The following is a 7321-nucleotide window of genomic DNA, read 5'->3' as shown; positions in this document are numbered from 1 at the left end:
GTTTTACTGTTCATATTTTTTATCTTCTTTTTCTTAGATAAGTCCCTTTAACATTTCTTGTAATAAGGGCTTGATGATGATGAACTCCTTTAACTTGACCTTATCTGGGAAGCACTTCATCTGCCCTTCCATTCTAAATGATAGCTTTGCTGGATAGAGTAATCTTGGATGTAGGTCCTTGCCTTTCATAACTTGGAATACTTCTTTCCAGCCCCTTCTTGCCTGCAAGGTTTCTTTTGAGAAATCAGCTAACAGTTTTATGGGAACTCCTTTGTAGGTAAATGTCTCCTTTTCTCTTACTGCTTTTAAGATTCTCTCCTTATCTTTAATCTTGGGTAATGTAATGATGATGTGCCTTGGTGTGTTCCTCCTGGGGTCCAACTTCTTTGGGACTTTCTGAGCTTCCTGGACTTTCTGGAAGTCTATTTCCTTTGCCAGATGAGAGTTCTCCTCCATTATTTTTTCATATAAGTTTTCAATTTCTTGTTCTTCTTCTCCTTCTGGCACCCCTGTGATTCAGATGTTGGAACATTTCAAGTTGTCCTGGAAATTCGTAAGCCTCTCCTCATTTTTTTTTAATTCTTTTTTTCTTCATTTTGTTCTCGTTGTATGTTTATTTCTTCCTTCTGCTCCAAACCGTCTATTTGAGTCCTGGGTTCCTTCCCATCACTGTTGGTTCCCTGTACATTTCTTTTCATTTCACTTTTCATAGCCTTCACTTTTTCCTCCATTTTGTGACATACTAAACCATTTTTGTGAGCATCCTGATTACCACTGTTTTGAACTGTGCATCTGACCAGTTGGCTATCTCTTCATCACGTAGTTCTATTTTTGGAGCTTTGTTCTTTCATTAGGGCCATATTTTTTTTTGTCTCAGTGCAGCTGTAGTAAGGGATGGAGCCTTAGGTATTATCCAGGGTGGAACAACCCACCTCACCGTGTTGTAGTGTTGTATGTTCAGGAGGGGTTCAAGAGGGCAGTGCCATTTGCTCAGCTCTCAGCTGGTTTTCAGTCACTTCCCTTGCTACCCACAAAGAAATTGGGCCCTTCTGGTGCTAATTCTGGGTGGGTGGGTTTGTGTATTTCCTATGACCTTGTGGGTCTCTCCAACAAACTCTTCTGTGAGGCTGGGAGTTTCTCCTGTTGCTACAACTCCCACAGGTTTTTACAGCCAGAGGTTTTGAGACTTTATTTCCCTGCTCTGGATCCCTGGGTTTGTGTGGTGTGTCTCACTTCCCAGTTCTTTCCAGTTATCTGCACACAAATATAGTACCCCCCCACTCCACCAGCCCCTGCCTTGCCCTCCCAGTCCTCTAGCTGCCACCTTGCCAAGCCATCCTCTCCTCCCCTGCTGCCTGTCTCTGCCCCTCCTTCTGGTCTGAATGAATGTTTCTTCTTTAACTCCTTGGTTGGTGGACTTCCATACAATTAGATTTTATGGTAGTTCTGGTTATTTTTTGTTTTTACATTTGTTGTCCTTTGGTTGTGCAAGGAGGCAAAGATATCTACCTACACTACCATCTTGGCCAGAAGTCCTCCTTTTTATTTAAATAAAAGGAAGAATTGAGGTTAAATTGCCTGTAGATCACACAGCTTATAAGCGGCTGAGCAAGGAGATGACCGGTTGGCCAATGACAGGTAAGATTCCTCAGGGAGGGATGACCTAAGACAGGCATGGTCATGAAGGAGCCCTCAGGGAAGGACTTGGGGGGCTCTAGAAAAAGGGGGTGATGGACCCTCGCCCCTCAGCTTTGACATAGCCTGAGTCCTCTTTCTGTCTGTGTCCTCTTTCTGTCTGTGAGAAGTCTAATCTCTTGGGTGCCTTATTTCCCTTGCTCCACCTAAGCCTGAAATAATACCAGAGGTGGGTGTAGCCCTGTGTTGGAAAGAGCAGGCTCCCCAGGGCAATCAGGCCTAAGAAAGAATACATAAAATCCTGTGACACCTGCTTTGCTAAGGATGCCTTCAGTTTTCTGATAAGGGTCAAGCATGAAATGAGTTTGTTTGCAAAAGTTTTATAGCCCTGTAGCTAACTGACCCTGACTCAGAATAAGCCCTCATAGTTCTTTGTATATTATCTATTGTTTGATCCTTACTGCCTGACAATGATTGATGAGCTTTACCTGTATTCCTGTGCAAATTGAACCTAATAAAAGCCCACTGAGGAAAAGGCTCCTGGCCCTTCTCCTTTGAGAGATTGACTACGTTTCCTCCCCAAGCAGATCATGTCTTAGTAGATTTATTCTCATCTGTGGCCAACGGGGGGCTCTGTGGGTGGGGCGCCCCCCCCCCCCCGTCCCCCCCGGACAGGGAAGAAATGTGTATGTATATATAAAATTTACAATCTCAAATGTACATTTTTGGGGCTGATACAAAGGCTCAGATGTCAAGTTTACTAAATGGTTGATGTACAAATAGGATGGTATGTGATTACCTGATGATTGGTTGTGATAGGTAAATTTATACATTTTGGTGGTGGAGCAGTTTCTTGTTTGGATCACCCTGGCCGAGGAAGACCGACCCTCAGACACCGCCATGACCACCAGTCCACTCAGCTTCTCATCTCTGTTTTTGTTCAGTAGCCACACAACTCTGTCCTTCCTGGGCCCTGACCCAGCCCCTGTCTCTCCCTACCCCTCACGAAGGCCCTCTAGCAAACTCCTCCAGGCTCTTTTCTGCCCCTCTTTACTTTCCTAGAAAACCAGCTATCCTCTGAAAACCTCTCCAAGTAGTGGCTTTTATTCTCAAACCTCACCTCACCTCACCTCTCTCTGGCTGGGGAGCTGGAGTTTGGGTCCTCCCTATCACTTCCAGACTATTCTTCACCCTCTTTAAAGAAAAGCTTGCCCATTTTAGGTTTATGCCATTGTGTTCTGCTGACTTACCCATCACTCCTTGTGGAAGAGACTGCCAAATACTCCTCTATAACTGATTCCCCCCTCTAAAAGTAGAATCCTCCAATATCTTAGCGGGGTTGTAGCTTCTCAAAATAAAGACATCTCCCAGCTTCCCTTACAGCTATGACTAAATTCTGGCCAGTGGGAGGAAAAACAATGTACACAACTTTCAAGTGTTGTTAAAGGAAGGGTGTACGCTTTTCTTCATTCTTGCTTCCTGCTGTCTGGAATGAAAATGTGGCTGGAACTCCAGTACCGTATTGGCATGAGGTGGCACTGGGAATTGGCATCATGCAGAGCAGAGTAGCAAGATAAGAGACTGCATCTTTTGACACTGAGGAGTACATATGAACGCTGGACAGGCTATCACTAGATGTCTTAAATGTTGGAAATAAACTCTTGTTTAAGCAGTAATACTTTTTAAAATAATTTATTTATTTTTAGAGAGAGGACAAGGGAGGAAGAAAGAAAGGGAGAAGAATGATGTGAGAGGAACATCAATTGGCTGCCCTTCCTATGTGCCTCAACTGGAGACCAAACCCACAGCCCAGTCATATGGCCTGACTGGGAATCGAACCAGCAACCTTTCGCTTCATAGGATGATGCCTAACCAACTGAGCTGCACCAGGCAGGGCAAGCCCTGTTAATCTGGATGTTTTCTATCACTTGTAGCCAAACCGTATTCTGTTCAGCCCTCCCTAATTCCCCCTCATTCAAGGGCATCGTTCCCTGGTTCTTAGTCTTGTTCTCCACCTTGATCCCTTCCATTATTCTGGATCCATGTCAGTGACTTTCAACATCCTAAACTTTTCTGCAGTGACTTCCTCCCTTCTACCTAGACAACCTCCTCATCTGGAATTTTGACATCACCTAGATCGACTCTATCTCCAAACTTACTTTTTCAAGCACCCTACTGTTGACCATAACCTCCCATCTTGCTTCTTCACTTTCAGTACTCAGATCTCAAAGTCATCGAGATAGCCATATTTTTTTCCTCCAGTCCATCTCTTTCCACCTTATCCAACTTCCAGCAATAGCCATTTCAATGTTCTTTAACTTGAGCCATTTTCCCCTAATGAAGGGGGGTGGGGGTGGGGTTTGTGCAGCTTCATCTGCCTGGTCAGCTTGAGGAGCAGCCTGTGGCTACAGAATGGGGCAAACAATATGACACAGAGTCCCACCCAGTCTGTCATTCAGGTTAGAAAATGGGCAAGAGCCTCCTCCCAGGGTGCACACATGGAGACAGACTTGGAACAAGCAATTTCAATGAAGTATCTTATGGGGAAGCTCAGGGTACCATGGAAGCCTACAGCAGGGGATGCAGCCCAGACTTTTAGATCAAGGAAGGATTCCTGGGATTAGGAGAGACCTGAAGGATAAGTAGTAGCTTATTACAAGAAAAGGAAGGTAAGGCACCCTAGGAAAGTAGAACAACATTTGCAAAGCTTCACAAGCAAGGACACAGTGAGTTAAGGAATTGAGCAAAGGTGGGTGTGTCTGGAACATTAAGTAGATATGGGAAGTGAGACAGGCACTAACAGTATGTTAAGGAATCTGAATTTTATCCTAAGAGCAATGGAAAACAATTTGAAGGGGGTTATATAGAGGATGAGTAGATGTGCCTTTTTGAAAGACCATTCTAGCTACCGAGGAGAAACACAGGAGCGCATGTGGGGAGTCCAATAGGAAGGCTTTGCAGTCTTCTTGTAGAAATAATGCTAGCCAGAACCAGGGTGGTGGCAGTGGGTATGGAAAGAAGTGGAAGGATTTGAGAGACATGAGAAGATAGAACCACTAGGAACTGGATGTGAGGGGAGAAGGAGAGAGAAGAACTAATGTCCAGATACTTGCTTGGATCTTTGGGTGGGTGATAATTTCATTAGCTGTAGTAGGAACACAGTAGATGGTGCATGTTTGGGAGAAAGATAATGTGCTTTGCTCAGGACCTGCTGAGTTTGAGGTATTGGTGGGACATAAATCAGAGGTATCCAGGAGGTGGTCAGAAAAAGTCCTTGGGGGGACATTGAGATTTGGGAGGCACCAGTACATGCATGGTACAGTTATCTAGGAAGAGTGTGTTAGGCCTGGTAACCCAACATTTATGGGGTTGGCAGAAATGGGGGAGGCTGAGAAGAAATGGCATCACTAACTTTACAGTCTAACCAGCTGAATGGCTTCCCACTGCTTGAGCCACTGGAGTATCTTGGGATGCCCCTGGGAAGGTATCCAGGGCGACAGAAGAGACAAGGGAACCAGCCTGTTTTCCTCCACCACTGAATCTCTGAAGACCTTGTCTTCACACTGAGGCAAGCTACTCTTTCCTACATTCTTTCTAAACACACTACAGAGAACTGTCCCCACTGCCAAATACCTCACCTATTACAAGGAAATGGCCTTGGCTAAACAGAGCAGGTGAAAAGAGCTTCTCACATTTGCAGAATATGGGCTAAGAAACAGGTGTGAGGTGCAGGAGGGCATGTGTCTGTTGAGAAGTCGAAACAGGATGCTCAGAACCTTGTGAGAATATGTAGCTCACTCTGAGGGTGGTGGGGACCTGTGCTGTTCACAAGCTCCAGACACTGGATCCTTAGGAAGAAATGTTGCAGAGCACTGACATGGCGCAGTCTTCCCTGCACCCTGGACTCCACTGCTGGGAAGTGGCAGACAGAGGGTCAAGTGCCCAATCTTGTGACTTTGGGGCAAGAACAGAAGATCTCTCTCCTCTTTGCCCCACTTACAGCCAAGACGTTCATTGTCTTACTTGCCATTGGTGTCTCCATTCTTGGCCAGGCCTCTGTCTTTAAAATGCTCATTCTTTCTCTATACTTTGCGAATCACCCATATTATTGCTTCCATTGCTTATCACTTATCTGGCTTCATCTCTTTCCTATTTCTACCAGCTTAGTGTAGACCCTCATCACACTGAACTTGGGATATTATAATGAGCTCTTAATCCATTTCACCCCCAAATGGTCTAACAACAATTTGGACATACTACAATACCATTCTGGTGCTGACCATCAGATCCCACCAATGTAAGGGGGCTCAGTTTTTTATAAGATTACCCTAATTTCAGGTGCCAGCCATAAATCTCATGGGTCCCCGGCTGTCCACATTTCTGGCCATCTGGCTGTATATTCTGGGGTTCCTGTGATGCTTACAGGTTCAAAAATTATAAGAATAATTCTCAGGATTCAGGGAAGTGCTGTACTTATGATTCCTGTTTCATCATAAGGATGCATATCGACAAGGTCTGGAGAGTCCTGAAGTACATCTTCCATGCCCTTTTCCTCAGGAGTAAGGGTGCACCACCCTCCCAGCACATTAATGTGTTTACCAACCAAGAAGTTTCACTGAGCCTCAGTGTTCAGAACCTTCATTGGGGTTTTGTTGGATTAATAGCAAGTGACTCAAAGTGCTAACCCTCTAATCACATGGTTGGTCTTTCTGGTGTGGCCTACTCCCATCCTGATTCTTTCCTTTGCATAAACTAGCCATTTCATTAGGATAAACTATTGGGCTCACTGTGAATAACAAAGAACTTCTATCACTAGGGAAATTCCAAGGATTTCAGAGTTTCCTTCCTAAGAACCAGAAAGACAAGTTCTTTACTGTATAACATTTCTTAACTGGTCTTAATTAATAAATAACTTCCAGTGTCTTAAGCAACACTCATTCAATAAATATTTATAGACCAGGTCCTTTACAACTCGCTGGGAAGCTACAGATGAAAGACAGATATGGTCCCTGCGCTCCTGGTGCTTAGAATTTACTAGGGATTAGCGTTATCAGAGAGTGGGGTGCCTGTAGTGGGGATCAAAAGGCCAAGAGCCTTGGGAAACTTCAGGAGCAGCTAGCCAAGAAAGAGGGAGAAAAGAAAGTTCTAGGCAGAGAGCACATGTGCAAAAGACCAGAGGCATGAAAGAGGCTGACTCAATCAAGGGGCTGATGGGAAGTTCAAAGAGCCTTGTGTACAGAGTATGAAGGGAAGAATAGTAAGATATGGAGGGTTCTGAGTGGCTGCTACAGCATCAACCCAAACACAAGGACACACTAGTCTTCCTTAAACGCTGTCTTCATGATATCAGGTCTTTGTCTAGAAACCTCCTGCAGCTATCACTAATTGCCACAGGACCCTGGGCATCATTCTGAGGCAGTTTCCTCAGATGTAAAGTGTGGGGTACTAATGTCTATCAAATTTAAAAAGTGAACCATATGCCCTTGCTCTCCTCACTCAGGCTGGAGGCTCAGAAAGAAGCACCATGTTTTACATGTTTTTTATATCCTCCCAAAGAGCCTAGTGTATGGCTAGGGCACACAGTTCATAGCACAGTTTCTTAAGCTCCACCTAACTAGGATGGAAAAAAAACCCCCAACTACGTTTATTTTCAATGACCTCTTGAGATTTAGTATTTCCTTACCTT

This window comes from Phyllostomus discolor, chromosome 8 (genome assembly GCF_004126475.2).
Source record: "Phyllostomus discolor isolate MPI-MPIP mPhyDis1 chromosome 8, mPhyDis1.pri.v3, whole genome shotgun sequence".
Classification (NCBI taxonomy): Eukaryota; Metazoa; Chordata; class Mammalia; order Chiroptera; family Phyllostomidae; genus Phyllostomus; species Phyllostomus discolor.
Note: the sequence above shows the minus strand (reverse complement) of the source record.